The 22,500-nt window shown below is 48.4% G+C and overlaps 1 protein-coding gene across 24 annotated transcripts in view; it reads left to right on the top strand.

Moving 5' to 3' along the window:
* The window catches only part of Lar (tyrosine-protein phosphatase Lar), a 938,228-nt gene that overhangs the window by 449,987 nt on the left and 465,741 nt on the right, over positions 1–22,500 (top strand). The window lies entirely within an intron of this gene.

Below are 22,500 nucleotides of genomic sequence, written 5' to 3' on the forward strand. Positions count from 1 at the left end.
ACATTCTCCCGAGACACGTTGATAATTGCAACGAGTGTGATAATGTAAATTATACGTGCCGCTGCGTGTTTCACTAATATTTTATCATAGTCTGAGAATTCGATGAGTGCAAAAATGTGTCGATGATTACATGGATATAAGGGCCAGCAGATCTTTTACACACACTCCCATTGCTATGTTTGTTTTTGAGGCGGTTCCCCCTTCGCCCTTATTCTCCGAAAACCTTTCTCTGCCAATCTGAGTACCGTGTGACCTTATGAAAGGTCAGGTATACCCGAAGGTACGAGGTGGAATCCGCGAGGGGACAACATATGCTCTTGATCGCATAGATTTTGAAAATTACTTTCTTTGCATATAATTCTCCTGCAGTCACAGGCGACGGGACTTGCATAACGTTGACGTGGAACCATTGACAATAAATATCGAGTGGCATGTGCTATTTGGTGATAAGAAAGTTGGGAGTGACTGCGAATGGCATTTATATTTTTATTGTGTAGCTGTCGATGCGAATACGGTGAAACGTCTGTCTGCAGAATGGAAAGATGGGAAGATATTTTTTTCAATACATTTTTTTACATTATATATTTATGCTCTTGTGTTTTTTTTTCTTTCTTTTTTTTTTCCGGCGAAATAATGCGTATGACAAATCTATATAAAAGAGGCCGAACGAAACACGTCATCCCCGGAAGAAAAACTGTAATGAAGAGCCTTAAGGCGAACTGCGACATGATAAAGGCTATAGGACATTCGCAGATTAAACGACACCGAGTCGGAACGAGGCGGAGAACGAGTGAACGAGCGAGGGAGTGTCGTGGTAATGGACTCAGCCGCCACAGGGGAGCGGGAGGGGGTTGGGGGAGGGGGCAGGGTGAGTGAGGGAAGGAGTAATGGTGTTGCGTCACGACACCCCGAGACAAACTCCACGCGATAGTTTGCTTGGGTGACCAATGCCGCGTCTCTCCTCTTGGTTTCTCGGCCGTCATCTCTCCCGCCTGTCTCTCGATTGCTCCTATTGTGCATTCGTTGTTTCACCCTTATTTCATTTCCCTCCTCTTCTTTCTTCCATATCTTTGTATTCTCCTACTGCCTCTTTCTCTCTCGTCTTGACTTTTCTCCCTCCCTCTCTCTCTCTCGCTCGCCCTCACGTAGCTGGCACAAGAGGGGTTTTCTTCTTCCCCTTTATCGCTTTGGAGCTGCCAATCGCATTTTGTATGGTCTATCTTCGCTTTCCTTCCATTTATACCTTTCTAAAAAAAACTGCCATGGAGAATGAGAGAGAAATATTATGGATGGTGAAATAAAGTGAACGAGAGAGTGAGCGACCGAGGGCGAGGAGGAGCGCTGCATATTATTAACGTCTCATTTCCCCGAGTCATCATTCCTTGGCGTGCGGCAACTAGCTGAATATCCTCCGTGGTAGTGAAGCACAGACAGTGACGGCTTAACAAAGTGTCCAATTAAAAGTTGCGCAAACTTAGCAGCTGCCTCACGCCTCACGTCCCGCTGCCCTCGCCCGCCACCCGCTCGACTATGCCTAGCCGCTACTTCCCCTGCGGCACATGTTCCCTCATGGCACCTGTTTCCCCTTGACACCCGGTTGCCCTGTGGACCTGTTATCACTTGGCATTTGTTCCCCTACGTCACTTGTTTTCTGACGTGCACCTGCTCCCACTGCGGCACTTGCTCCCCTGCGGCGCCTGTTGTCCGGGTTCCTGGGTTTGACTTCGGATGCATTTCGTAGGACTCATAACGGAACACTCCCAGAAACATTTTTGTGTCGGTTTTGGCAGATGTCGTTGAAAAGACCGTTCGTTCGGCCGGGGAACACGAGGAGCGCGCGTGCGTGGATGGGCGTTTTGCATATCCTGAAGTTGGCTGGAAAAAATCTAAAACTAACAACAACAAAAGTCCCCTTCCCGCACATCGCAATGGAAAGCATGGCTAGGGTAATTAAACGCGGTCCTAGTTATAATTCTGCTGGGATAACCGTGCTTCCCGCTGCTGCTTTTGTTTGTGCCGTTGCAGCCGCTGTGTGCTGCCTCTGTTGCCGTCCGTGCGATTTGCTCCGGACGTTCCTGATACTCTCGTCATTTTGAAGTTTTTTTTGTGTTATTGTTGTTTTACTCCGGCTGCTTTGTAATGCCGCTTTTTGATGGGCATTATGTATCGTTGCCTTTCATGTAACTGCCTTTGTTCTTAGCTCTTTGTTGTTGCATCGGAAAAGTGTGAAGTCATTGATGTGGATGGACTCACCGACGTCATGAACTCTCGTATACGAATGTTAAATGTTATATATTCGTTCAGTTGTACATCTGGATCATGCTCTGTCGAATGGATAATGGATAACCTACTAGGGTTTTACGCGGATGGCGGGAAAATTCCCGGTAATGCCAAATGGCTTTTGCAATGGGTGATAAAGTCGATGTCATAAAGTATGATTGTTTTGCCTCCGAGCCTCGCGTAAACCCCGTCTCTTCTTTCATTCATTTGCGTAGGTTTTCGAGGTTCGGGCTGGCCAGAACAGTCTGGTTTTTCTGTGTGGATGTATTGTTGGGGGTGAGGGTGGGGGGGTGAAGGCGGTGCGAATGAAAACCTCTTTCACAAGCTTAGATTTGATATTTTTCATTTACTAGCTTGGTATAGATGTAGTAGACAGATTGAGGCAGGGAAAACCTTGCACGTTGATTGATTCCACACAGCCAGAGCCACGCCGCCCACCCAGATCCAGCGGACAGGAGATTCTGCAGGAGCAAGCGTGCGCGCGTGAACAGGCTCGGGAGGGCAGTCTCCCAGGCAGGCCAAGAGGACGGAAGGCACCCCTGGCAGAATGGAGGCGAGCGAACAAGCTCCCCAGGAGGAGTGTAGGAAGGTGGTAGGTTGGTGGATTAGCTTCTGGTGAACTAAATAATTCATTGAGCCTCGCTTTGCCTCATTGCCCATGTCTGAAAGCCTGCAAAGGGAATAAAGTTCATTCAGTTGTCACCGCATTAAAGTGTTTGTTCATGGCAAATATCTGGCCGCTACTCCGCTCTCAGCAAAAATTACTCGCGTTTGTCTGTAGATGCAAGGGTTTTATTCGTACTTGGTCGGGGAGCGTCGGGACGAGGATTGTTAGATGATGTCTGCTTTCGAGGGAATCGGACGCGTGCAGATGCTGCTGCCAACCCTCCGTCTCAGCAATCTCTCTCTCTCTCTCTCTCTCTCTCTCTCTCTCTCTCTCTCTCTCTCTCTCTCTCTCTCTCTCTCTCTCTCTCTCTCTCTCTCTCTCTCTCTCTCTCTCTCTCTCTCTCTCTCTCTCTCTCTCTCTCTTTCTCTCTCTTTCTCTCTCTCTCTCTCACTTTCTCTCTCTCTCTTTCTTTTCCTTCATCCTTCCCTCGTCCCCCCTTCCCCTTCACTCTCTCTTACCTTTCTCTCTTCTGCATTCTCCCAGCACTCTTCATTCTCTCTTACTTTTCTTCCTCTCTCCCCCTCTCCCATGTCCATCCATTCATCCATCTATCTAACTTTATCCGCCCCTCTCCTCATTCCCTCTCTTTCTATCTCTCGCTCTCTCTCTCTCCCTTCTTCCTCCTACCCCGCTCACTCTGTCACTGTCTCCCCGATCATTGGATTTGCCTCTCCCCTTATTTTTGTACACCGCGGGCCCCCCACCTTGCTCTTTCCCTCGGCTCTCTGGTGTGCACGTCCTGTCACGCACTGTGCTTGTGCTGCGCGTTACCGCCTCCGCCTGTGCACGTGTAGTGTCAGTGCGAACCGTGTATTCACAAGAAAAGGTGTTTGCCGTGCGTGGGATGACTTGGTTATATTTATATGTATTTTTTTTCAGAATTTCTCTATATACATATATGTGTGTGTTTATTTGTATGTATTTATGTTTGAGTGTATGCCCAGGATCATGTGTGTTTCCATGTGCGTTTGAGTGCATTTGTGTACTTGCATGCATAAGCAGTTTGGAATTCAATCTAAGGATGAATGTTGTAATTTCATAGGCTCTCTTTTATTCGTTCTTGATTATTTGTATATATCCATGTTGATAGTGTCTTCGTCATATGCTTTCTCCCTTTTCATATTTTCTTGCCTCTCTTGCTTCCTCTTTTCCTTTTTGTTCTCCTCCACTACCTTCATTTCCTTTTTCTCCCCCTCCTTCGCTAACTCTTTCAGCCTGTACCCCGCTTTTCTTCCTCTTTCTCTGTCCCCCTCCTCCCTTCCCCCTTCATCTCTTTCCCCCTTCATCCCTACCCCTTTCATTCCTTTCCCCCTTCTTCCCTACCCCCTTCTTCCCATCCCCCTTCATCCAGTGCCCCTTTCCTCCCATTCCTTCTTCCTCCCTACCCCTTTCATCCCATTCCTCCTTCCTCCCTTTCCCCTCCTCCTCCCTCCCTCATTCCTCCTTCCCCCCTTCCTCCTATTTCCCCTACCTTCTTCCTCCTCTCTCCTCCTCCCCTTCCCCCCTTCCTCTCTCCTCCTCCCCTGTGAGCTTTGGAGACCAGGGATCGTGTGTTTGTATCATGGGAGTCGTCGATTTTCTGGCGTTCTTTGATATGTGGCCTGAGGATACGCGTGTAAACATAATAACAACCTGCGCCCTCTGTTTGTCCGCGCCGTTATACCACGCTAAGTTGATAGAGCGTTGGACAAGGAGGGGAGAAGGAGGAAAATGAAGCGCGGGTGGGGAGGGGGAGAGTGAGAGAGAGAGAGAGAGAGAGAGAGAGAGAGAGAGAGAGAGAGAGAGAGAGAGAGAGAGAGAGAGAGAGAGAGAGAGAGAGAGAGGGGGGGGGGGGGGGAGAGAGCGGGGAAATAGGGCAAGAGGGCAGTTGGAAAATGCTCGTAGGGGAGAAGAAAGAGGTGAGGGACAAAGACAGAGGGGAAAGTTTTAACATGAAGGGGATGTGATGGGAGAAGAGTTGTTTAGGGGTGTTTGTTAGAGAATTGTGGGTAGGACTGCTATTTAGATATGTGAGGAGGTATTTAATTTCCTGATGCACCTTATTTTTTTTATTATAGTTATTATTATTATTATTTTCTTTTTTAGCTCCTTCTTTGAGCTTAGTTTTGGAATCACCCCTTTCAACACCATCCATTGTTATTTCTCTCATTACAATATACCTCGATGACCCATATTAAAGTGTTTTTTTTATAAGATCGATTTTTCTAGGAGGCCGGGATAGGGGGGTCAGGGAGGGGGTGGGGATGAGGAATGGAGTGAAAGTGAAGTAGAAATTTCCCCCGGGCGCTGGCGAGGGGAGAGGGGGGAGGGGGAGATGAGTTGGTGAACGGGGGCTGGTCGACGGGATGAGGGGGTTACAAGTAGGGCCGGTAGGAGGGGGTGGGGCCCCGCGGAGGGGGCTCTCAGAAGGTGGATCAAGAAATCTCTAAGAAATCCTTGAAGAATGCGACGCTCTGGTGGCAGGATATGCTGCGGCGATGAAGTTGAAGCGAAAGGATGCGATAGGAGCTTTATGGGCTATCCTCGAGTAGATGAGGAAGGAAGAAGAAGAAGAAGAAGAAGAAGAAGAAGAAGAAGAAGAAGAAGAAGAAGAAGAGGAAGAGGAAGAAGAAGAAGAAGAAGAAGAAGAAGAAGAAGAAGAAGAAGAAGAAGAAGAAGAAGAAGAAGAAGAAGAAGAAGAAGAAGAAGAAGAGGAAGAGGAAGAGGAAGAAGAAGAGGAAGAGGAAGAGGAAGGAGAGTTCATGGCGAGGAAGAGGAAGAAGGATTTAGTATGTAGCAACATAACAGCTTAATGTAAAAGTAACACAACATAGTAACATAAAGAGAATAATGTTGACGACTCTGTTATGAAGCAATACACAACAGCATAGCGTAGCACCAACACAGCACGGTTATATAAAATGGATGATATTGACGATAATTGTGTAGGAGTAATTCTAAATTCTTCACGACAATTCGACACCGAAATTACGAAGGCGAATCGACCTGCATCAGGCGGGGGAGCGTCGAGTCATGTCGAGTCATGTCGAGTCAAGGTTACGTACCGTTCGCGAGTGGCGGGCGGGCGGGCGGGCGGGCGGGCGGCAGTGACGTGCGCGGCTGACATGCAAAACTGACGCGCGAAACTGACGTGCGGGGCTGACGTACTAGGGTGACGTGCGAGGTGACATGTGCGGGTCGTTGGCGTATTTGCCCTTGGTGCGGTCGGGAATTAATGGCGGGGAGGTCCTGTTGCTTGTATGATTGATAGGGTCAGAGGTCTGTGCTCATTGGGGGTTGTTGAACGAGGCGGCCGACTATTGATTGATGTTAGATTGGTGCCTAATGGATCCGTGTGAGTGTGTTTGTGCATGCTTGTGTGCGTGTGTGTGTGTGTGTGCGTGAGTGTGTGTATGTGCGTGTGTGTGTGTGTGTGTGAGTGAGTGTGTGTATGTGCGTGTGTGCGCGCGTGTGTGTGTGTGTGTGTGTGTGTGTGTGTTTGTGTGTGTGTGTGTGCTGGAGCTTAGGGCGGAGAGCTAGTTCATTACCCCCTGCGAATTGAACGCTTGGGTGTCTTGATGTATGATTTTAGGGTGAAGTTTTGATCATTTCTGGGACGATGACATGAGCCGTGTGTACACATAGCCCAACCCTTCCTTCAACCCCTCCCCTATGTCTATTCTTTGGACCCCCCCCCCCATTATTTCCCTCCTCCCTCACCTTCTTTCACATTCTTCAAAGCTACAAATCCAATTACCTTTTTTTTCCATCAAGAGCCACCGTTTCCAAAGTCAATATTTTGACGCCCCCCGTGAGCCCGTCGGTGTGCCTCTCTGTAGCTCTCCCTCTCTCCTTTTGCCTTTCGTCCTCTTCTCCTTCATCCCTCTTCTTCATTCTCTTTTCTGGCTCTTTTCTCCCTATTTTACCCCTTATCTCTCTCCCTCCCTCCCTCCTCTTCCCCAGATTATTATCCTTCGGCTTCGTATTAGCCTTCTCCTTTTTTCCCGATCCTCCTCGAACTTCTTGCCTTTCAGTTCGCATCCTCCGTCTCAAGTCACTCATCTGATCCATGTTGCTTCCCCAGCCTCAGGAGTTCTTTTTTCTGCTTTTAAGTCCCCCCCCCCCCTTCGCTTTCTCTCTTAACCCATTGCAGACGGAGATAAATTTGCTTGCCCAGCCTCCAGGATAGGTTTTATTTTAGAGAGAGACCACTTGAAGCAATATAATTTGAAGCATCCAAATCTCTTTCAGTCATTCATTGTAAAACTAGAACGATTTTTGTGTTTTATTTTTTTGTGTGTTTTATTGAGTTTAGAGACTTATATGTGCCGTATGACAGGCTCTATCAGTGCTGCAGTTGACTAAAATTGTAGTATGTTATCCATATTAGCTCATTATTTTCTTTATACTCAATGTGATAGAAGTATTGCTGTTTTATGGGAGGACAAAAGGCAACTTTATTTTTTCGTATTTTTGTGCTGTCATGAGCGAATACGAAACATATAACCACCTACAATAAAGATAACAAGAAGAGGTAGGGAAGAGGAATGAAACCTGTGCTTGTGACTGTGAGTGCCACAGTGAAAGACATCCATATTGGCACAGGAGCACATTTTAGATACTGGGTATGGATTGAGTCACCTTCCTCTTCTCGTTCTGCCTGCACCTCCTTCATCGGCGGTACTTTAGAGCAAGGGTTCATCAACTTAGTGTGTGCTATCGCTCTATAGAGACAGTGCATGCTAGAGACCGTGGATGGGTGCCATTCAAGGCTCTCTCACCTGCTGGTGCTAGAAAAAAGTGGTGCCATCTAGGTTTTGGACGTTAAGCTTGCACGATATTACGGTAATTATAGTAATTAGGACTGCAGTAGCCATCATCACTCATTCCTTTTTCATAGCAAAATAAAATAGCACAGTGATCCAAAATCCCCGAACGTCGTGTACGTCATGACGCCCGTCGTCAGGCCAAAGCTCCTACGTCATGTATGTCATGACACCCGTACGCAATGGGTTAATATCTCCCTTAATCTCTTTCTGGGTATCTTTTTCTCTCTCTTTCTCTTTTTTCAATCTCTTTTTCCACTTTCTCTCTCTCTCTCTCTCTCTCTCTCTCTCTCTCTCTCTCTCTCTCTCTCTCTCTCTCTCTCTCTCTCTCTCTCTCTCTCTCTCTCTCTTTCTTTCTCTTTTTCCACCACTCCCTCCCCATCTCCCTCCTCCTTGCCTCCTCTCCGACCCCTCTCCCTCTTCCTTTCACCCTTTCCGTCCCCCTTCTCCCTCTTCCTTTCCCCCTCTCCGTCCCCCTTCTCCCTCTCCTTCTCCCATCTCCCTTTCCCCTCTCCCTCACTCTCTGTCCTTTCTCCCTCCTCTGTTTTCTTCCATCCTGCTTTCCCTCCACACCTGTTCCCTCCTCCCTCGCCCCCGCACCCTCTCCCCCGCACCCTCTCTTTCTTCCCCTGCCTCCTTGCCTGTGTATATTGTCCGATTAGAATCTCCGATCTCGACCTTTTACACATGATATCGTCGAAACACAACTATTCTTTCTCCTTCTTATGCCTTCCTTCCTCCATCCTCCATTTCATTCGCTTACCTGCTCTTCTTACTTTTCTTCTTCCTCTCTTTCTTTCTCATCTCTCTCTTTCTCTCTCTCTTCCTCCTTTGAGCTCCACAGTTGTCTCGTGAAACTGTAATGTCTCTGCATGGTGGTACTTACTCTTGGTTTCATTTTTTTGGGAGTGTTTGAGTTTGTTGCAAGTGTGTGTGTTTGTGCCTAGGTATGATGTTCACTTTTAGTGTGTGTGCTGAAGTTTTCAAAGTGATTTTTTGTGTGCATGTGCATGCGTGTTTATGTAGATATTTTTTTGTCTGTGTTTATGGTTATTATTCGCGTTTTTTGTTTGAATATACCTGTATGTGTCTCATGTCATGTAGGTGCATTGCAAACAGACAAGGAAATAAAAGGAACATCAGCAAAACAAAGCGGGATGCTCGTTCGTGTCGCGTCGCTAGACCCATCAGCTTCATCGTTTTCTCTTGTAAGCTAAATATATACGGATTTTGTTTTGTTTTTTGTTTGAGCTATAATATATCTTTTGCTGTAAACATCGTGAATATTAGTTAGAAAAACACGTGGAATGCAATAGATGAATTGAATGCAGCGAAGAGATTTACTGCAGGCCTAAACAGACCGAAAAGGGGACAGGTAGACAATTCGAATGGACCGGCAAAGAGCAGCAGGCAAATGGACAAGCGGGGCGGCAGGGCAAGCAGAGCAAGCAGGAGAGCAGTGAAGCGAGGAGGTGGAGGCCGGACAGCAGGGGCGGAGGGGAGGCTGTTCTTTGAGAGCACGAGAGATCAAAGAGGCCGATTGCACGGGGCGCGAGAGCTGGGACTCGATGCTATCGGCGTGCGCGGGGGGGTTATGGACACCGACAACGGGCGTCGCTCGTTGTTTTCCGTTGCCGCCTGCGAGAGCCGGGGAGGTCGCGGCACTTCTCTCGCGAGGTAACGGCTCCTCGAGGCGGAATATTTAACCGGAGGGTCGTAAGAGAGCGGGAGGAACGCGCCCCAAGTGCCCCGCCGCGAGATCTTCTTAAGGCGTTGCTGATGTGTTTGCACCGCGGAGGAAGGAGGGAGGGTGGGAAGGACGGAAGGAGGAGGGATGGAGGGAGTAGGCAGGGTGGGATGTAAGGAAGGGAGGGAAGAAGGAAGGATGGAAGGAAGGGAGGGAGGGAGGAAAGGAGGAGGGAAAGAAGAAAAGAAGGGAGATGAAGAAGGGGATGCACGGAGAGAGAGAGAGAGAGAGAGAGAGAGAGAGAGAGAGAGAGAGAGAGAGAGAGAGAGAGAGAGAGAGAGAGAGAGAGAGAGAGAGAGGAGAAGGGCAATGAAGAAGAGAAGAGAGTGAACGTTAGAGCAGGGGGAGGGGGCAAGGAAGAGACCGGATAGTGAAGGATAGGAAAGGGGCCCTTGGCGCGGCGTTGGGTGTTGCAGCCGAGGGGAGGGAGAGAGATGGCCGAGACAGCGGGTAAGATCATGGCGGTGCGTCCGCTTTAAAATAGCAACACTAAGGTCAACCTGGGTCAACCTGGATAATGTGTCCGAAGTCGCTTGGCAGGGCTACACGGACGCATTACTGCGAAGTGGTCAGTAGTTCGTGAGTGTTATCTTCACTCCGTCTTGGGAATCGAACAAGACCGTCACCTACGAGTCAATAAAGAAATGGTGCATTTCTGTGTTAAACGATGTTAATTTTCATTAGCTTCTTTGTTCCCGGGCATTGTCGGCTCCTCATAGATTTACGCAGTGCCGCTTTTAATGAAGAAGAAAAGAGAGTGGTGACCTGCGCCCACTTGTGTTTACTCGTGTTCACTTGTGTGATCCTCATAGAGATCATGGAAATGCACTCTTTGGCGTATGGGCCCCGGGTTTATTTTGAACTGATCCGGAACATTTCGCTGTTTGTAAAACAAAAATATAAATTGTGTTGATACAGCAGTGGGTTTATTTTACCAAGTGTGGAAATGGTAATAGCATGTAACTGGCTGCATTCCCTGTCCGTCATATTGGCGCTGTAACATTTGTGCCTTTGTGTCAGACCTTAATTTGTACACTTTATTTGTATTGTTAAACATGTAAGAGTGGTTTTCAGTATTAAAATATTTTATTCCTGCCAATACATATTTGCTTCCATTTTATGCTGTGTATGCAACAGTGTGTACCTGTGTGTATGTGTAGGTTCGCATACATGTATATGTAAATGAAAAGGAGAAAGAGGCATAGAAATAAGAGAAAACAACAAAGTTGCAAAGCTTTGACAAGCTCGGAGTCACTTAGGCAAAAGCGAGAGAGAAAAACAATCAGCCTACTTGAGTTCAGTTAATCAAATCTCGTTGGCTTCTCTGTTTCCTTTTGTCACTTTTCTGTCAGGTATTAGGCCTCACTTTCTTCCCCCTTCCCACTTCTCACTTCCCTCTACTTCATTCCCCCTTCTCCCTTCCCCCCTCCTCATCTCCCCCTTCTCCTTCCCCTTCCCCTCCCCTCTTCTCCCTGCTCCTTTCCCTTTCCACTTCTTCCTGTCCTTTCCCCTTCCCATTCCCCATTCCCCCACAGATACAAAAAGAAAGAAGAGAGAAGAAAGTCTCGGATGTCTTGGAGGGGGAAGGAGAGGTGGAGGAGGAAGGGGAGGAGAAGGGGAGAAGGGGGGGGGGTGCCCGTAAATCACCGGTCTAAGGTTTCTGCGTGAAATCTTTCCAATATTTTTTCACTCGCCCAAAGGAGACCTCAAACAATGTGCCAGTCGTTCAACGTAGCCTCGTGTTGTCGCTCAGGTGGGGGAAGGGGGGGAAGGGGAGTAGTCTGCTCTGCTGTGTTGTATTGTTCAGCCGGCGGTGTGTGGTGTATTGTTGTATTGTTCAAGCTTTGTCGTGGTGTGTTGTGGTGTTTATCTGGCTCTATTCGTCGTTATCCCAGTGTAGTTTTCGCCTGCTTGCGTATTTTTGTATTGTTCAAGCTGTTTTGGTTGTATTGTTTAACTGGTCCTCTTTGCTGTTCTCTCAGCCTAGTGTTCACTTGCCAGTGTATTTTGCACTGTAGTATTGTTCAAGCTGTGTTGTATTCGGCTTTGTGGATATTTTAAATGACCCTCTTTTTACTTTCTCCTAATGTTATCTTGTATATTGTTCAGCTATATGGTGTATTTTTCAAACTGCATTGTGCCATGTTTTATCATTTAAATGGCCTATAAGTGTCACATGATCAAAAACGCTAACACAAACTTTAACGCTGACACACAAACACACTGACATGCATATGGTATCATAAATCAAGTGACGTATAGTTATTTAAATTGTTATTTAAATCAGCAATTTTGCCCTCGCTGAAACTATCACAAAATGCAGAGCTGTCAGAAATGCAAATTTTCGCAAGCAGTACTATTCATTTATTTATATGCTATTCGATGTAGTAAAAACAATAAAGCACAAGATTACGTTTCTGTATCTCCGTGTGTCTCTGCATATGTATCCAATTCTGTATTCAGGAAGTATGTATGCACACATATATACTCACACTCGCACGTTTACACTCTCTCTCTCATTCTTACTCTCTCACTCTTACACACACACACACACACACACACACACACACACACACACACACACACACACACACACACACACACACACACACACACACACACACACACACACACACACACACATTCATATTCCCCGTTTAATGTCGTATAATCTCGCTCTCCCCCAATCGTAATTCTACGCGGCGTCTCCTGCACGGGCCAGCCAGCGCCGCAGACGAAATCCTCGAGCAGGTCGCGTCGTGCCTCGGGGGAAGAGGATGCGAATGGCAGCCGCGGAATCCTGAGGCGAGGGGCGCGTCGGCGAGGCAGGCGTCGCCTTTGTCAATCAGTTTACCTTTTTTCCCCTCTGGTTATTCTATCTGGTTGATCCATCTGGAGGCTCCCCCTTCACGCCAGCCTTGATTGAGTGTTATAGGGTTTTCCTGTCGGGTTATTGCAGGTGTGGTCTATACTCTGAGCTACGGGCATTGCATGCATCCAATACTTGCAGTGTGTCCTTGCAGCTGCGACCTCCATGCTGCTTCACAATCCAGGCATCCATCCAATCTATAGTAACGTGTCCCTTATGTCACGCCCGCGACGCTCTTACCCCTTTCCACGCGCCTTCTCCTCGTCCTCCTTCTTGTCTTCTTCTTCTTCTTCTTCCTCTTTTTCTTATTATTATTCCCCTTCTTCCCCTCCTCCTCCTCCTCCTCTTCCTCCACCCCTCCCTTCCTTCCTCATCCTTCCCCGCCTCCTCCTCGTTTTCCTCCTTCCAAAATCGCTTCTGCTTCACCCTTGTCCTCCTCCCGTCACCCTTTAATCGCCACCCTCTTCCTCTTTTCTTCTCTCCTCGCCGCCATCTCTTCTAAAGAACTCTTTCCCGTTTCTAGCGCTACATCCCCTCCTTGGTTCCTCCTATACTTTCCCTAACTACTATTTTCTTCTTGAACTATATCCACTTCTGGTTCTGAACCTCTGCAACCACCCCCTTCCCTCTCCTTCCTACTTCACCTTTCCCCCTCCCAACACCCCTCTGCAATAAGTATTCGTCAAATGTAGTCTAAGCTCATCCACAGCGACACCAGAAAGCCTCACACAAAAATAGTCTCGATTTGAACTTGGGAGATATTTTTGTTTATTTCATAATAACCTAGAAAAATAAATCCACGAAGCCAAAGCAAAACAAAAAATCAACATTATCATCAATTGTCTTTTCAACCGCTTCTGCATCTCCAATCTTGTCCTCCATTGCTCTTTCTTCAACTCGTCGTCAATCCACTTGCGCCAACGCTTTCACTCCTGGTCATCTTTCCCACCGCAAACAAGAGTGCCACCACCCACCCTCGTGCGGTAAAGAGTGCCACTACCTGCACTACTGCACCCATACTTCACTTCCGAGGACACCTGACAATTTCCCACATTTACCCGCTTGTAAAGCCTGTTTCTGTCTCCTCGTCTTTCTTTTTTTGATCTCCTTTCACTTGGTTTTTCTTTTATTTTTTACCTTTTTTTCTTCATCCTTATTCTTTTCTTTCTGGATTGTCACTCTGGCTCGGACCTTCTCACGTTATCGGTAAAGTTATCTCAGACACCATATTGCCGTAAAAAATGGCGAACACTATATTGTATTCCCCGACCATTAAATATCGTAGCTGATATCAGTACAGTAGATACATTACATACGGTAGCACAAACGTCAAAACATACGTTCATAACGACGAGAACGACCCCCCACCCCTCTGCCCCCACCCCCTCCCCGCTTGCCCCCCAGCGTACACCTCATTTATCACCACCAATTTCGACGAGCAAAATACATTATTGAAGCGAGTTACGAGGCGATAACCTATTGTGTGTCGCTGTGATGCAGCCTCGGCCAGCCGTAATAGTGGGGATTTTTCCCGTCTTTGTGCCTGTTTTTATATGTGTGGGCGAGTGCGGGATGGTTGGGTGGATAGCCGGCATAAAATGTGTGTATCTTTTCCGTGTCAATATTTGTATGTATGTATATTTTTAGAAGAAATGTTTGTGCATATTGCAGAAATTTCACGTAGTTGATATGAAATATTTGCAGTAAAGTGTATGGTTTTTTTTTCGAAAATAGGATATTGCGTGAAATTCCGCGCGTAGCAAGGCAAGTATTAGTAAAGTATTGGCTTAATACTGTCGCACTGGAAAGTGAACTTGTGAGAGACGGGATTAAGAAGAGTAGAGCCAAACAGGACAGCGCAAATGCAGTCTACTTTTGGGCTGCAAGATTTTCCGTGTGTAAGGTGCAAGCTCGCTAATGTAAGCTAAATTTATAGTGACAACATGCTTACTACCTCCCTCCAGCTCTGTCTCACTCTCTCTCAAGCTCTCTCTTTCTCTCCAGCTCACTCTCTTTCTCTCCAGCTCTCTCTCTTTCTCTCATGCTTTCTCTCTTTCTCTCATGCTTTCTCTCTTTCTCTCAAGCTCTCTCTCTCTTTTCCCTCCCTTCCTCCTTTTCTATTCTTTTCTCTCCCTCCCCCTCCCTCCTAACTCACTCACTCACCCACCCACCCCTATCCACCCACCCCCTCCCCCTCCCTCCCTCCCCTACGCCCCTCCCCACCCACTCCTCACCCCCTCCTTCCCTCCCTCCCTCCCTCGGGGCTTGGGAGTGTTGCAAGGCATGTTTGGCGAGTCAGAGATGAAGGAGGGAAGTGCCTTAGAAGAGGCCGTCTCCGAAGGTCATTATAGAGGAGCGAGGACGAGGAGGATGGGAGGCGCGAGAGGAAGATTAGTCCGTTGAAGTGGGGAGAGTGTGGAGGTCTATAAGAAGTGGAGGAGGGGAGAGTAGAAGTAGGAGTGGGTGTAGGTGGATGTAAAAATAGTCTTCAAGTGTGGCTCGCTTGGGGAGAAGGGGATGGGCAGGGGAGGGGAGTGGGGGCGTTCGGTTCGCTAATGACGGACACATACAAAAGGGCGTTCATTTTGCTGCAGGGCGTAGGCGGATCGAAGGTCGAGGGAGTTTTTACAGTGTTTAGGGATACGTGAAAGGGCTGCGGAATGAGAGATATGATTTGTAGGGGAAGCAGGTCATGTGTGAGGTTTGTCTGTCGGTCTTTGTATCTGTCATATATAGAAGTTTAAACACACACACACATTCACACTTGCACTCACTCACACTCACACTTACTTACTTCTATCTCTATTTCTCTCTCTCTCTCTCCCCCCTCTCTCTCCTCCCCCCCCCCTCTCTCTCTCTCTCTCTCTCTCTCTCTCTCTCTCTCTCTCTCTCTCTCTCTCTCTCTCTCTCTCTCTCTCTCTCTCTCTCTCTCTCTCTCTCTCTCTCTCTCCCCTCTCCTCTCTCTCCTCTCTCTCTCCCCCCTCTCTCTCCTCTCTCCTCTCTCTCTCCTCTCTCTCTCCTCTCTCCTCTCTCTCTCTCTCTCTCTCTCCTCTCTCTCTCTCTCTCTCTCTCTCTCTCCTCTCTCCTCTCTCTCTCTCTCTCTCTCTCTCTCTCTCTCTCTCTCTCTCTCTCTCTCTCTCTCTCTCTCTCTCTCTCTCTCTCTCTCTCTCTCTCTCTCTCTTTCTCTATTTCTCTCCCCCCCCCTCATTCACTCATTCACTCATACTCGCTTGCGCTCTCACAACCTCACTGTAGATATACACATATTTGATGGTGTTTTGATCACTAGCCGTCTTTACTTATTCATTCCCGGCACATGAATGAATTTACGAAGTTGCGGGCATGTTCATTATCCCCGGGAGCGCCGGGAGCCACTCGCGAAGCTTCAGATCACGCCCCTTTGTTGTAATTTACGTTCCCTTATTAATGCGTTTGTGGACGTTTGTGGAGTCTTCGGTCCTGGGCTCCGCATCCTAATGAAGAGTGATCCAGGGTATTCATGCTAATAATGAGATTGAAAGACCTCGAGTCATTAGTATGCATAAGCTAATAATCAAATCTCGAATCCGGATATTGATACAGGCTTGGGGAAAACATCGATGCAGAGACCTAGAAGATAATTAGGATACTCGTCGGGAGCATGTCTTGTGTGTTCCTCTTCGGGCGAACGTGTCTGCACCGCCACAATCCTTGAGAACGGATCTGCTTTCTGCCGCTGCCAGGGAACGTGCCTGCCACACGACACTGCCACATTAGACAAGCAGATGTGTGTCCGCGAGGTGGCACTCCCGAGGAAACGTACCCGCCGCTCGCCATTTCCCAGGCGCTGTGTTGGGGTTGGCACTCTCGCCGAGCTGGGAGAGCGTGTCCTCACTAAGGAACGGGAAAAGTGAACGGGGAAAGGGGAGCGAAGTGTACACGTGTGCGGGCGTGCACGTATGTGTACGTAGAGCAGGAGTCAGGAACGGAAGGGTAGCGCCTTTGTGTGTCAAAGATCAAGTTACCAGCAACACGCTCTCCGGTTTGATGTTGATTACTGAGCTAACCTGGTGTTTGACAGTCACGCTGCGTATCGTAACGAGATGATGGAACCCATGATGGGAAGTGACAAAGGTGTTCGGTGCAGTTTGCCTGTCTTGCCCTCGTCTGTGTTTAGCTATTCTCGGTGCAATGGAACTGTTGTAATCTGTTTGTATTGCATTGGATCAAGGTATTCCGGATATGTACAGGGAGATGTTAATCTAACGTTAAACCAACGGGAATGTCAAGACGGGTGCAAAGTTAATGTATATTTGTGCAACCTTTTTACAGTCATCTTGTCGTGAGTCATGTGTAGGATAGTGTGTTTGCGGCTCATTCATGACGTGGGAAGGGGGCGTGTCTTCTATTTACTTTGAGAAAGAACTATGATAATCGCGTAAGGAGGCTTCCAATCTTAATAGTGAATTCATGTAAATGAAGACATTAAATAGTCTAGAGTATTTCGTTTTTGCGGCATCCATCATCGCCAACGGTTAATACACATCCTTTTAATCTCCGCTTCTTACCGCCTCCCGCGAGCCATTCAAGACGCCGGTCCGGCCGAGTCCGCGGCCTGAGCTCTCGTTTTGTGTCCGGCGTGACGGATGGCGGCGAGGATCAGCGCCGAGCCCAGCGCGGCGGGCGTCGGGGGCGCGACTCCTGCCCCTCCACCCCTCCTGATTCGCTTCCTTGCTCCCTCCTCCTCCTATGTCCCTTCCTCCCCCCCTTTCCCCCCTCTACCCCCTCTTCTTCCTCATCCCCTCTTGCTTTACCTCTTCCTTTTCCTCCTACTTCTCTTCCTTCTTCTCATTTTCTGTATTGCCCGTTCCTCCGCCAGCTCAGCAGGACGGGACGCCCCCCCCCCCCTGCCTCCCTCTGCCTCATTGATGGGGGTAGAGGGGCGGGCTGAGATTATAGGGATTATGGGGATGGTATGTGTTTGGTATTATGGGAAATAGAGTCTTTTTGGATTATGGAAAGGATGGTATGGAGCTTTGTTCAGAGTCATCAGAAAACGTTTTTTTATAGCTATAGCAGGCGAGCATTATGAAATATTGTGGATTCTGCGTGTGGGGTAATGTGGAGTGCGTTGTTTAGAGGGTCGCAGATGATCGCTGGCGGATTGAACAGTTCATTGGAATCGACTGTCCGCGGGAGGCTATTAGAGGGAGGGCCCGCGTGACCAGGATGGTGCAGACGGGAATCAGGAATTTAACTAACGTGTCCTCCTCCCTCTCCCTTCCCTTTCCTTTCTTCCCCTCCTTTCCCCACCCTTCTCCCTTCTTTTTCCCTTTCCTTTCACTCCCCTTCCCTTCCCTTCCCTTCCCATCACATCCGATCCCATCCCTTATTCTTATCCTTATCCTTACCCTTACCCTTATCCTTACCCTTACCCTTACCCCTTTTTTCCTTAATCCCCTGACCTCCCCTGACCTCCCCTGCTCTTCTTTATCCTCCTTTTCTCTCCCTAGCTCCACTCCTCTTCCCTTTCCTCTTCTCCACCCCCTACCCCTACCCCCCTCTTTTCCGTTTTCCCAGTGTCCGAGTGATTGATGGCCATGTGTTATTGCTGATGAGGTATTGCTGGTTATATTTTCTCACTCATTATGTGGACAGGAGGTTGGCGTGGAAGCTGAGATGAGGAGGTGGGGTTTGGGGGTGGTGGGAATGGAGGGGATGTGTTGGAAAAGGTAGGGGAGGGGGAGGGGAAGGAGGGGGAGGAGATCTCATCTGAAAGAACGCCAACTCTAAATTGTTTTGCGGAGTGATAATTGCTGTGTGGGATGTCCAATTATTACCTTTTGAACAACTGCGAATACGCGCGTGTCAGGAAAGTGGGTTTTCTCTCTATTCATTTATTTGCTTATTTGGCGATTTTGCTTTTATTTATTTATTTTTATATTTGTATATTTTTTTTATTTTTTTATTTTTTGCTGGAATATAAACACGCAGTCACACATACTCACGAGAACCCGCGCGCTCACATGCACATACGCAGACGGGGACACAAACACACACACACACACACACACACACACACACACACACACACACACACACACACACACACACACACACACACACACACACACACACACACACACACACACACACACACACACACACACACACACACACACACACACACACACACACACACACGCACACACACACACACACACACACACACACACACACACACACACACCGTGCACACACACACACACACACACACCGTGCACACAAATAAAGTTGGGCCTCACAGTTTATATCTTCATAAACTAATCCAGTGTATGCCTCGTGCATCCACTGCTGGCACTCACATAATTAAATCTTTCTTCAGTACATGACACTGTCCGTCCCTCTACTGTTGTGCAGCTTGAATCTTCCCCGTCACGCACCTCTATGTGGCATGGCACCCCTATCCCCTGCCCCCTATCTTCACCCCACCCACACACGCACACGCTGATGTGGCACTCGGTTTCATTTTCCTCATGGCACAGTCATTTCTCCCTCTCCCCTCATTCTCCTATTTTTCTCCTTTCAGTCCCCCCACGCTTGAATGAGAATCCTTTTTCATATGCAGTTGTCATCATCCACACCAGTGCGCAACACAATTCTCTCTCGCTATAGTACTACCTTCATATACCATTGCAGTGTTTACAGCACCCGCCCCGCCATCCACATTCCGCAATCTGCATCAGTATTTCCGGAGAAAAAAAAAAATCCCGGCTAGAAACTAGTGAAATTTTTATTAGGATTTAGCGGACAAGTCATAATGAACGGCTCTCTGAGTTGATCATGGGTGTGCCGGCGCGAAAGATAAAAGAAAGGGTCTTGTCGATATCTGTTCTTCCTGCGAGGGAAGCTTTCTCTCCAACTCCTTTCATCTGCTGTCTCTCCCCTCCCCCCTCCTCCCTCTCCCTCCTCCCTCTCCCTCCTCCCTCCGTCATTCCTTCCACCTTAACACCCACCCACGCGGAGCCAACGCCGGATCCATGGGAAAACCCTCGTGGCTTTTAGGAGCTTCTTTGACACTCCCATTGTACCGGCGGCGGCACTCTCCCTCGCACTCACTTTCCTGGAGAACTTCCCTGAGCTTTTCAGCCGCCCGTGACAGGTTTCTTTCACTCACACTCGTATCTTCGACCACAGTAGCCGCCCTTTTTTTCTCTCTCCACTTTTCTTTTTTTTTCCACGGTTTTCTGCTTCTCACCTCGTGTGTCTCTTCCTATTATCCCCTCCCTTGCCATTTGCCATTCTCCGTTGCCATCTTTCTCGGTACTTCCACCCACCGGCTCCATCTCCTTTGTGCCTTGACGTGGCGCGCCGCCGTTGCCATCTCCCTTTTATGATATCTTAGGAGCATCGCCCAGTCTTGGCGCGTGGCGGCAGGGGAGTATGTCGAATGTGGTGGCAGGGGTGGTGTCGGTGGCATTGGTAGCGTCGTTGGTTAGGGAGTATGTCGTATGCGGTGGCAGGGTGCCGTATGTAGTGGTAGATGACAGTGGTGGCAGGGGGGTATGTCGCAAATTGTGGCAAGTGCCGTCCATGGCAGGGGAGTGTGTCGTGAGTCATGGCAGGGGAGTATGTCGCGAATCGTGGCAGGTGGCGTCGGTGGCCATCATGTCTCCTTGTCAGTTGGTAAACACTCTGCGCTGCTGTGCCGGGTGTGTTGTATGAAGACTTGAGAGTTGCGGTTAGTAGAGTGAACGTTGTATAGTGGTTTTCATCACGAAAAAAATACTCCCTTTGTTTGCGAAAGAAGAGATAAACAAATAATATGTAATAAAACAACATCAAAAGCAAATTCAAAAGCAACAACAGAATGCAGTGGCCGTGATTTCGGAAACAATTTTGCAGCCGTGTTGTAATAGCAGTGCGAGTTTCAAGGATGTAGATCTCATCCCGGCGGTTATGGCTGGTGTGACTAAGCTTTAGATGCTGTGTTGTGATCATGGTACGTGTTGAGGAGTCTGCAGATGTGTCTAAGAGTTTAATTGGCACTCCGAGGTAATGCTGGGCGTTATGGTAGAGGAGATTGTGATTATGCAGGGCGTGCCAAACTCGCGTCGTGCTTTTTGCTTCATTTTATTTCCCCCCCCTTGTGTTTACGGCTGTATGAAGGTGGATAAATCTGTTATGGCTGCCTGCACGTTCTGCTTTATATTTTGGGGCCATGTTCTGATCCTGGTTAAATGGAGCGCGTCCAAAAGGAGGTGTAGGTAGGTGTGGCCAGGGAGATGAAGGCGTGGTTGAAGGCAAAGTAGGCGTGGTTAGGCTTGTGCGAAGTAACGTATAGTAGCGCAGACTAATACAAGGTAGCCTGGCTGAGGGCCATTTACCTGAAGCCTGCCTTTATTACCTGGTTTATTAAGTCCGCCTTGATCCCAGCCAGCAATAACGTGTAGGGGGTGGGGGAAACAGTCCCTCCCCCTCCCCCCCCCCCTCTCTCTCTCTCTCTCTCTCTCTCTCTCTCTCTCTCTCTCTCTCTCTCTCTCTCTCTCTCTCTCTCTCTCTCTCTCTCTATCTCTATCTCTATCTCTATCTCTATCTCTCTCTCTCTCTCTCTCTCTCTCTCTCTCTCTCTCTCTCTCTCTCTCCTCTCTCTCTCTCTCTCTCTTCTCTCTCCTCTCTCCTCTCTCTCTCTCTCTCCTCTCTTCTCTCTCCTCTCTCATCTCTCTCTCTCTCCTCCTCTTTCTCTCTCTCTCTCTCTCTCTCTCTCTCTCTCTCTCTCTCTCTCTCTCTCACACACACACACACACACACACACACACACACACACACACACACACACACACACACACACACACACACACACACACAGTCCCACAAGTCTATGTTATGTCTTTTCTCCTCCCTTCCCAACTTTCCTTGTTTAGCCTTTGTAATCTGCTCCCCCTATCTATTCTCATTTATTCACACTCTCCTCTTCTCCCTTTCGCTTCTTGCTCCTTATCGATTCATCCTCTTCCTCTGCCTCCTCCTCTTCTTCCCGTCCTTGTATCATTCACACCTCCTTTGTTCCTCCTCGCGAGCACCTCCTATGACGCGGCCCGAGAGCCTGGGGAATGTGCGTCGATCCAATGGGTAAGCAAGATGGAAGAGGGGAAGGGGGTGAGGGGAAAAGGAGGAAGGGGAGTGGGCGAGGGCAGGGGAAAGGAGGGCGGGGAGGTGGGGGCAGGGGAAAGGGGGAGGGTAAGGGAAGGTGTCAGGGTGTCAGGTTAGGCTGTCGCTGGTCAAGGTGGCGCGGCGAAGGGGAGGACGAGGCTAGCCGAAGGGCGGAGGGCGGATAGGATGACCTGTGGAGTGAATAGAATCAATGAGACAAAGTCCTGACGGCCGTGCGTCGTAGGAGAGGCAAGGCCTTGGATGAGCCTGCTAATGATGGGGTGTCAGGATGCGGTCCATTTAGGTAGGGAAACGGGTCTTGTGATCTCGTTATAATTTCGCTTAAAGGTTCCCAGCAGTTTGAATTACGGGCGTTATCCTGGATGAGCCTCCTTTAGATTTTCGGAGGAGGTGGTGGGTGAACGGCAGATTTGCAAAGTATGAACATTTTTTCGTATTGGGAAAGTTAAGGGATGGTCTCTAAAGGGATGTGGATTGCGAGGAATTCAAAAGGTAGGCATGACTTATAGATTTTTTAATTAATTTATTTTTTTGTTTAGGGGGGAGGACTAACAAACTTACACCATTTTATCTCGTCATTTAGAAGATATAAAGGAGCGGGGGAGTAACACCAGCTGAGAGTTTCGACTTACCTGCGGAAACCGCATCAGAAAGGGAAGGCCTGAGGGGAAACGACTCGATGAGAAAAAGGAGGAGAAGGAGAGGGAGAAGGAGGAGGAGGAACGCTGGACCACTGGACGAACAAGGGGATGCTGGAGGAGCGTAAGGAGGAGTAGGAGTAAGAGTAGGTGTGTGGGTTAGACATTTTCAGAACGAAGATTATAAAGATGAAGTAAGGGTTTCGGGTTGAGGACAGTAACCGACCGCGGCGACGGTGGAGCTCTAAAGCGGTTGTTGACCTGGAGTTTGGGTCTAGAAGATGGGGGGAAGGGGGGGGGGCGAAGCGGTGTGAAGTCCTTTTCGCAGGATGGGGTGGGGT

Source organism: Penaeus japonicus, unplaced genomic scaffold, assembly GCF_977035675.1.
Source record: "Penaeus japonicus unplaced genomic scaffold, GWHDUDI00000001_assembly GWHDUDI00000023, whole genome shotgun sequence".
Classification (NCBI taxonomy): Eukaryota; Metazoa; Arthropoda; class Malacostraca; order Decapoda; family Penaeidae; genus Penaeus; species Penaeus japonicus.